The sequence below is a fragment of the Gekko japonicus genome, unplaced genomic scaffold, assembly GCF_001447785.1.
Source record: "Gekko japonicus isolate JY-2015 unplaced genomic scaffold, Gekko_japonicus_V1.1 scaffold15, whole genome shotgun sequence".
Taxonomy (NCBI): domain Eukaryota; kingdom Metazoa; phylum Chordata; class Lepidosauria; order Squamata; family Gekkonidae; genus Gekko; species Gekko japonicus.
Window position 1 is genome coordinate 2,431,029 of NW_015165830.1, and position 10,228 is coordinate 2,441,256.

Sequence of the window (10,228 nt, forward strand, 5' to 3'; positions counted from 1 at the left end):
AGGAGCTGGCTGGCCAGCCCACTGCTTCAGTTTCTCTAGGCTCCAGCAGGCCTCCTGAGGGATAGGAGAAGAGGCTGGGAGAGGGGGAAGAGCTGGAGGTGGACCCCAAGGACCTGCCATCTCAACCCCTTCCCCCTGCTCAGCCATCTCTTCCTGCCCCTCCAAAGACATGGTGTGTCTGACCCAAGCTCCTCACATGAGACAGCTCCAGGGGTGCCCGTGGCTGCTGGTCAGCGTGGGTGCCCCGTCATCTCTGAAGTCTGGAAGCACTTCCAGGTGACAGAGGATCCCCACTTTGCACAGTTCCAGCTGCGTAAGGCCCATGTAAGTTGAGGGAAGGACATCAGTCATTTCTCGATTACCGGGCTGCAGAACCATCTGAAGAAGCACCACCAGGCGGTGCTTATTTGGGGGGAGAGAGAGGTTGCTGCTGGGGTGCCCAAGCGGCCACCACCAGCCAGCCAGGAGATGAGTCATCCTGCAACCACCTCCAGCACTGTCCCTGAGCGTTCCACCATAGGGATGGGGCAGGGACGCCAAACATCTCTGACGGAGACGTTTGGCAACGTCGGCATTAGAGTGCCTGGGGGGGGGGGGAAACAGCAGGCTAGCAAGAGGGTCACTCGCCTCTTTGCTGAAATGCTTGCTTTAGACAGGCACCCCTTCTCCACAACTGAAGATGTTGCTTTCCGCAGGCTCCTCCAGGATCTTATCCCTGGTACATGCCCCCTGCTCACACAATGTTGAGCAGGACCGTGTTGTCCTCATTGTACAGGGCTGCCAGAGACCACGTCAAGGCACAGTTGTCCCGCGCTCGTGGGAGAACTGTGTACTTCATGTCTGACATCTGGACCTCCTGTCAGGCACATGATTTGTATCTCTTGTTGACTGCACACTGGTGGCAACCAAGCGATGTTTTGGGTGGGGGAACTAGTGTTAGAAAGGGTCAGGGCTACTGAGCCAGCTACTGCCAGGCTGTGCTCCACGTCGAGAAACTTGACGGGCCGCACATGGAAGACAACATTTCAGCCACCATCAAGAGACAACAGCATGGGTAGGCAGGGAGCTCACCACGGGCTACATGGTGACCAATGGTGGCACAAACATGAGGGCAGCAGCAGAGTGACTGGACCTGATGCACATTTACTGTGTGGCCCACCTTCTCCACCTTGTGGTCAAGGATGCCCTGGAGTTGGGTTCTTCAGAGGATCCCAATGTTCCGGCATCACCTCCAGAAATGCCAGGACATTGTGGGTTACTTCTCTGACAGTGTGAAGGACAGCTTTCTGCTGCGTGAGAAGCGGACGCTGACAGGCCTCCTGGTGCACCGCCTGCTCGGACGTCACCACTCACTGGAACTCCACCTGTGTCATGCTTGAATGCTTGGTGGAGCAGGAGAGAGCCCTGAGTGCCCTCATCTCTGAGAGAGGGGTCATTTGGGAAGAGAGCCAGCTCACCCAGGAGGACTGGTTGACCATCTCTCAGTCTGTGGGAGTTCTTAAGCCTTTTAAGAGCCACACAGAAATGCTCTCGTCTGGCATGGCAAGTCTGGCTCTGGTCATCCCCATGATCCACACAGCTTGTGAGGACTTGGCCTTGTTTCTGCAGCCAGCTGCAGGACGTGCAGACATGCTTCCAGCAGTGTGTGTGCTGGTGAGAAGGCTGCAAAGTGGACTCGAGACCCACTTCAAGTCTGTCTTCCAGCAGAAGGTCTACATGCTGGTGACCATGTGTGACCCGCGCATCAAGGACAAGATCGCCCAGCGGGCCAACGAGTTCACTCAATGGCGAGACATGCTCTCCTGGCGAGCTGATCACAGGCGGGCCAAGAGGGTCACGTTGCCACAAGCTTAGGAAGAGGGGGGGTGCCAGCAGCTCCACTGCTGTTCCTCTCCCACCTCCCCTGCTAGGTGGCATCCCCCCCACAGCTCCCTCCGCAACGACTGTTGAGATGGCCCCTCTGGGAGTGGCAGGCACATGAGAGCGGACACAGCAGCTGCGATGGTGAGGGAGTACCTTTCAGAGCCCTACGAGTCGTAGGTAACTTGTCCACTGAGCTACTGGGCCATGAAGGAGGTGGTCTGGCTGGACCTCTCTGCCATGGCCCAGAAGCTCCTCTCATGTCCTCTGATGAGCATGCAGAGTAAGCGCATTTTTTCCCATGCGGGCGACATTGTCTGCTTGCATCACTCACGCCTGCTCCCCTGGACAGTTGAGCAGTTGGTCTTCCTGAAGGTCAATTTGTCACTGTTCAGTTTCCCGGTCTTTGAGGGTGATTGAAGTGGGCATGCATACTTGTGCCTGCATCCCCTCTTGGTCTGTGCTGGGAAGTTGGGTTACACACTCTTCCCATAATTAAAACTAGAGAGGCTATGGAGAAGTAGCAGCCAGGGCCATAACAATTTTGATTGGCACAGAAATGCCCCAGCAATTTCCCATCCATTCTACCTGCAGCAGAAATACCGCTACAGAACCCTGGTAGTCATGCAGGTGATGTTGAGGGTGATGCGTGTATGCACCTGAGTTACCAGCCACCCCAAACCAAAATTGCAAATTAAAACAGCAGCACAAAAACTGTTCTCCATCTGAACAAGGTAGTAGTAGTAGTAGTAGTAAAATTTATTGTGTAGCCACTGGCTATTACAATTTAAAATTTAAACAATATACAAATTAGACAACTTACAGCAATGGAATTTGAATTAGATTTAAAATATAATAACCTCTAAAATCTGCACATTCAGTATTTAAATTAATTAAAATCTTAAATATAGATACCCATCTCCAGAAACACATACACAGCCTCAAACATTGCCGTTTTACATTGCCGATTTACAGTTCAATTTCACTTCATTTTCCTATGTTCTTGGCCCTGATTTTACTAGCCGCTAAGGGGAAGAGTGCTACCCTATAGGAAACTGTAGGGTCTGCATCTGACAGCAGAAATATTAATTTATCGGTGATCTGAACAAGGTAGAGTAGGGTAGATGCCAAACAGCCAGACAGAAACCAGCAGAACCCCCAGAGAGCACTGAGGTCAGGGTCGCAAAATCACCTGACTCTCCCTGGCCCAAAAGATGCCAGATTGGCCGTCACCAGAGCTAGGGCCTTCTCAGTGGCGTCTCCACACTGGTGGAATGAGCTCCCGGATTACATCAGGGCCCTGCGGGACCTCTTAACGTTCCGCAGGGCCTGTAAAACAGAGCTCTTCCACCAGGCCTTCGATTAGGAGCTGCCACTGATGAATGAGCTATTAAAAACTGGACTATTATGGCCCTCATGCTACTGACATTCAGAACAACTTTGGACACCGGCCTAGCCGCATCAGACCAGCTTACAGTAATCACCATCTGCACTCAACTGCACTTTATGTATATCATCTGTTCTATGAAATTTTATACTATTGTACTTATCTGTGTTTCATTGTATTTTTACTTGGTGTACGCCGCCTTGAGCCTGCCTGTGCAGGCAAGGCGGTATATAAATCTAAATAAATAAATATGAATGAATGAATGTAATTTGAAAAATAATTCTCTTTTGCAGGGGTGAGGTGGGAAAGAGAGCATGTGATGAAGGGCAGTTGCCACACCTAGGCTAAGCCTCCTCCACTGAGGCAGGCAGTGATGGGTGGTGTACTGCTGCTGAGAGAGGAGGATCAGTGGACAGACACTACCCCCTCCCTCTCTGAGGGATTACTGGGCAGGGCTTATTGTTGTGATCATTAGGTTGCACTGGTTCTGCTGGTGGCCTGGCAAACATGCTCCCAGAGATCCTCTGATTTGACCTGAGTCCTGTTGGGTTTGAGCACTGACTGCCACAGTGGTACTAGTTCGGGGGGGGGATTACACTGGTTCTGCTGCTGGCCTGGCAAACATGCCCCCTCAGTTTATACTGCAGAGATTCTCTGATTTTACCTGAGTTATGTTGGGTTTGGGCACTGACTGCCACGGTGGCACTGGTTCTGAGGGGCACACTGTACTGGCTCTGCTGCTGGCCTGGCATATATGCCCCCTCCCACCACCACACCTCACTTACTTTCTTGCAGAGAGATTCTCAGGGAGGCACTGCTGCCTGCCCTTTTCCCCATCCCCATAGGAAACAATGGAGGAATGGGGGCATCCACTTTGGATGCCCCTAGAATTGGACCCCCTGGTCCAATCGTTTCCAAACTTGGGGAGTTTTTTGGGGAGAGGCTCCAGCAGCTACAGTACAAAGATGGTGCCTCTACCGCAATCCACCTCCCCCCAGCCCCCTGAATACTTGTTAGAAGATTTTTGCCATTTACTACAATGGCCCCATAGGATATAATGCACCCAAACATTTTCCGGAATCCTGAAAAATTCTGGGTATCAATACAATGCAAGTTTTGGTATTCGGGTATATTCAGGAATCCCCAAAAAAATCGGCTTTAATATATCCGAATCAGAAAAAAGCAATTTTTTCCCTGCATACCCCTAGTTATAGCCAGTATCCAGATCAGAGTGTATTTGTAATGTTTTATCATCCAAAAGCTTTACAAAAGTATCAAAACTAATTGTCTGTGGCTGAGAAAATAAAGGCTCATCTTTAGGAATAAGCAGATGGCAAGCTATCTTAAAAAATTGGAAGGGTTGTGAAGTAGCTGCTGCAGTGGGGGCAGTCAAGTAAAATTTCTTTGCCACTGGTACTGTAGCTTTGTAAGTCTTCCAATAGTCTCTATAGCATGATCTGCCACATTCAGTATGAGTTTTCTGCCAAGGTCATTCTAGATGTCTCCTGGCTCTCTTCAGGTCACCTAGCTCTGTAAACCAGAGTCAGATTCCACCCCAAGGGCGGTAGAGGTCAGTGAGGGGCAAGGTTGTTGATAGCTTCAAGGAGCGTCATGTTCCAGGCTCCCAGCACAGCCTCAACAGAAGAAGTGAACAAAGTCTGAGTCCAGTGGCACCTTTAAGACCAACAAAGTTTAATTCTGGGTATAAACAAGAACTGAGTGACTTAGCATCTGTAGATGTGCACTTCTTCAGATACATTAAAACAGACTTCCTCAAGCATTACATATGGGGGGGTTAGTTGCTGGGAAGAGTTAATTAGAGTCAAGATGCATAGGTAACTGAGCAATAAATAGAGCTGATTGAATTAGTGGTAAGACCTGTGGATAGCAGCAAATTAGCATACAGATAAGAGTTAACAGATGTGAGAACTAAGTCTGAGTCCAGTGGCACCTTTAAGAACAACAAAGTTTAATTCTGGGTATAAGTGAGAACTGAGAGACTTAGCATGTGTATTGAGATAAGAACCCGATATCTCTGTTAAGTCATGGGGATTCCATTGTCCTGAGTGTTGTAATTTAGCAGTTTCCCATTCCAGTCTGTTTCTGAAATTCCTTTGCAATAAAACAGCTACTTTGAGGTCTCCCATTGAGTGCGTGGGAGGTTGAAATGTTCTCTTACAGGTTTCGCAATTTTGTGATTCTTGATGTCAGATTTGTGTCCATTTGTCCTTTGACATAGGGTTTGATTTGTTTGCCCTATGTAGAGAACTGAAGGGCATTGTTGGCATGTAATGGCATATACAATGTTAGAAAATGAGCAAGTGAGTGAGCCTGATATGGTGTAGTTGATGTTGTTAGGTCCAGTGATTGTGTTGTCTAGGTGTATGTGGCTACCCACCTGAATCTATGAGTACAGCAAGTGTTTGGAATCCTAAAATCCCCCAGAGCATTCTGGAGTCCTGTAGAATCCATGAGCCTCCATGGGTGGACCATTCAACTGTGCCTCCTTTCCAGCAGGGTGTTGGAGCCACATTCTCCCTCTGCTTGATAGTGGTTCAAGCCAAATCTTCAACCCTGAAACCAGAGCTTCTCTCAAAGCCACTCTACAAAAGATGAAGACCAGAGTGTGACCTCTTTAATGTGTTGGGCCCATCACAATTTGAGAAATGCCCAAGGCAGTCGAAGAACTATAAAATCCTGGGCTGGCCCTGGTGAGGCATCCTCTGCATGAATGTTGACATACCCCAGAACAATCAGTCTAGGTGTCTCCAGCACCCTGTTCAGGAGCACCTCTGCCAACTCAGACAGGGTAAACCGCAATTAAAGAATACAAAATAAGATGTAAATAATGCAAAAGACGCTTACAAAATTACAGCATATAATTCAGTTAATTAAACTTGTTCGCCCATTATTTGGAAAGACTCAGTCTTGCAAGAATATGTTCTGTCCTTAGGGTAAGAGTATACACTATGTTATTGTAATCTTCATTCACCGCTGTATTTCCCAGTAGATTTTGCACAAATAATGACAACAATATAATTTTATTTTAGAAATTGATGAATTGTAATGGATTTAACCATGGAATGAGAAGAGACAACTACTGTATGCAGGGCTATTTTTGGGCAGGAACAGAGTTCCGGCTGGCTCCCAAGTTGGCCACACCCAGCAGGAACTCATTAGCATAATAGGCCACACCCAACAGCAGAAACTCATTAGGATTGGCTACATTAGGGGGCATGTGGCCTAACATGCAAAGGAGTTCCTTCTACAAAAAAAGCCCTGGGTTTTGACAACAAACAAGGTGAACAGAATAAGAAGCAAAAGGTGGGTGTGGCTGGATAACCACACTTCTGGTAACATAGGGGTGCGGCCTAATGTGTTAATGAGCTGTGCTGTCAGGGATGTGGCCTAATATGCTAATGAGTTTCTGCTGTTGGGTGTGGCCTATTATGCTAATGAGTTCCTGCTGGGCTTTTTCTACAAAAAGAGCCCTGTGTAACATCATCTGTACATCTGTACATACATCTGTATGTATGATATTTAATAATTCTGTTTAATGTAAAGTTTTGCAGTACATTGTCTGTATATGGAGGTAACATTATACATTGTATTTTATGAAGGAGATTTTGATGTTTGGAAGAAGTTCTTCTTACGAAACGAAAGTTTAACTCCGGAGAATTTCGTCCATCTGGAATTGGAATTGCATAAAAGAGAAAATTGAATTATATGCTGTAATTTTGTAGGATTATAAGCTTCTATTGCATTATTCACAATTTATATGGTATTCTTTAATTGCGGTTGACTATATGAGCTGTACCCCCTTTCGCATGTTAACTCAGACAGGATGCCTACCAGGGAACTAGGTGGTCCATAAACAAGCAGTATGCCTATTGTATCCATACTTTCTAATGTACAGAGCATACGGTCAATCCCAGTGACAGTTTGCACTGCAGTCTGCAGGAATTGAAAGACTCACAGAAGATAATGCCCATGTTTCCTCCCCAGTCACTTATGTGGGATTGCTGGAGGACTCCATAACCAGGCAGTTAGTTGGGACAGACATACCACACCCTTTTCGTCCAGCCATGTCTCTACTATGTAAGCCAGATCTTTTTTTTTTAATTTCTGTAAATCCTGGAAAGACGTGCAGTTTTGTGCCTCACTAGTCCGGTATTGTACTCTATTAGTGAAATGGAGCCCTTGCATTGTCAACTCTTGGTATGGTGTGGCGGTTAGAGAGGCAGTGAGTGTCCTTGCCAAATACTGCCCATCTTTGAAAAATTCTGCCCCCGTATCTACCAGGTCCTCTCTGCACTGACACAGTGCGTTCATCTAACATCCTAATAAGCCTCCCACACCTCGCACATTCAACATGATAGTGTCCACAGAGAAACCATGCAGTAGTCCAGGCTGCTGTCTTGATGTGTTGGAGGCAGTGTTGAGCAACAGGTGTGGTTCTATGTCAGTGCTGCTCCTGGTGTCATTCTCCCTCTCCTTTAGTGGCAGACCTTCTTCCATTTGTGTGAAATTGCTTGGCCTCAGCTCTGCACCCCATGCAGCAAGCCACAGGTCAAGAGCCCTTGTCCTTCCACGGAGAGATTTGTGCATCTGGCACAGGGTATCTTTTAAATGCGCAGCAACCCCACACCTGTTAAAAATACGGAGGAACACCCAGTGGGAGGGGCCTTCATTTCAGCATCCCCATCCCAGAACAAAGAGAAACATTAAACAGACCAATTGCTCCTAGTAAGGTTTGCTCTGGTGCAGGGCTCCTTTTAAATGCATACCTGGCTAGTTTCAGGTTACATCTTTGGCATGCCAGGATCAAGGAGCAAAAAATATGGAAGGCATCCAGTTAAAAATATAGCAGCCAGTAGTTGATGATGATGATAATAATAATAAGATTCACAAGAGCAAATTCTTGGGGGGCAGCCACCTCCATCTAATGAACTCCCTGCTGCTTACACACACCCCTCTGCATTCAGTGAAATTTTAACTCATTGCATTCTGGATTTGTCCTCATCAAAGGAAGCCCCCAGGGAAGATTTGGTGTCCCGTGAGGTATATAAACTTAATGGCCACTGGTGGTGTCCAATATTAACAAGACTCTTTTCTGAAATTGATACCAACTGTATACTGGAAACAAAGTATCTACCCAACTTATAAAAAGGGTAATAGACAAGATCCTGCTAACTATCACTCAATCAGCCTTTTGGATGTATCGTCTAAGTTATATACTTGTCATCTTTTAACCAAAAGGCATTTCACAGTACCTTTCTAAACCATATGGCTGCAAGTCAATAAAGATGACTGACTGACTCAACTGGATAGTATTCATTATTGGCCCGTTGTCTTGTAAAACGATACAGGGATGGTGGTTTCACAGTGATTTTCTTCCATTAATGAGCTGTCCCTGAAGCATTATGGCAATTTCAAACTGTGCCCCTTCCCCCCCCCCCCGTCCCTTTTTGCCACATGTGTGATCTTCCTTGGAGGTTTTTTAAAAACGTTCTATTGGGAGCGCTATGGTGCAGATCAGTGCAATAGCGACCAGTGTTCCCTCTAAGCTGAGTTAGTGTGAGCTAGCTCACAGCTTTTTAGCCTCCAGCTCACAGATTTTTGCCTTAGCTCAGGAAGGAGGGCTCCGGAGCAAACTAATTTATGCAGCAGCCAAATCGCCTGCTCACAATTTTAATGCCAGTAGCTCACAAAGTAGAATTTCTGCTCACAAGACTCGACAGCTTAGAGGGAACATTGATAGCGACCCCATTGAGATGACTGGACTCCATTGAGATAGACTGTGATACATACAATTGTGACTGCTGTCACCTGGAAACAAGTAGGACAGAAGTAGCTCATTGGACAGGAGGCTTAAGTGGGAGCTTTGGGCTTCAGTGGTTGGTGTGACAGATGTTTCCAGGTGACAACAATTGTGATTGCATGTATCTCAGTGGAGTCCAGGCATCTTGATGGTGCCACTACAGCATCGATTTGAGGTCCTATTTCAGTGCCATAGCACTTCCAATGGAACATTAAAAAAAACCCTCCAAGGAAGATCACACACACGGTGAAAAAGGGTGGGGAAAAAAGCAGCAAAGCAGGAAGCACTAGCAGGCATTTCATACAGCACACCGTAGCAATTCAGAAATGCAAGGAGTTGAAAACAGGAAAAGCAGTTTTCATCAACAATGCCTCAGTCATTCTTCACCAGCGGGAGACAACTGGGATTGTATGAAAAGGTAAATAAATCCCACTAGCAGCCAGTTACTAAAATGGGTCTGTCTGAAATGACGAGGGGGGGGGGGGTTAGTAGCCAATTACTGAAATGGAATACATAGGCAGTCTGAAAAGTCTCCAAATTAGAAGACTAGGGAGAATGAACCAAATTTTATCCAGAACAAGCAGGTTTTCATAAGGGACATAGCACAATTGATCACTACGCTGAGGGCTTTGATTCAGAAGTATACCATCCACTATGGAAGATGTTTTTATGTTGCATTTATTGATCTTACATTAGCCTTTGATTCTATTCATAGATCTATTGATAGATCAAGATTCTGGGGAAAGCTTGATAATATTGATCAAAGGCTTTTTAGATGGCTGATTGAATTACATTCCAACCTTACAGCGAGAGTGAGTGAGGGACGGATCGGGGGCGCAGCAAACGGACGCGATCCCACCGCAACATCTTGGAAACGTTGCACACGCGTCCCCGATCCGGCCCTTTAGGGCGAAAAGCCGCATCTAAAATAAACCACCTACAGAGGTGGACTTATCAGCACGGCCACATCAAGCGCGGCCGTGGGATCACCGGCGCATCCAAGACCCCTGGCCGAACTGCGCATGCTCACACATCCGCAGTTCGGCAGCCTCCGTCTCTGTCTCGTCGCTTTCTCCCCGGCATCTGATCGTGCCGGGGAGCAACTGCGCGGCGGCTCACGGGATCTGTATGATCCCGCCGCCACATGTCTATTTTGCCCG

The 10,228-nt window shown here is 47.1% G+C and overlaps 1 protein-coding gene across 1 annotated transcript in view; it reads left to right on the top strand.

Moving 5' to 3' along the window:
• Positions 1–10,228, top strand: part of LOC107110060 — a 44,248-nt gene that overhangs the window by 33,048 nt on the left and 972 nt on the right. The window lies entirely within an intron of this gene.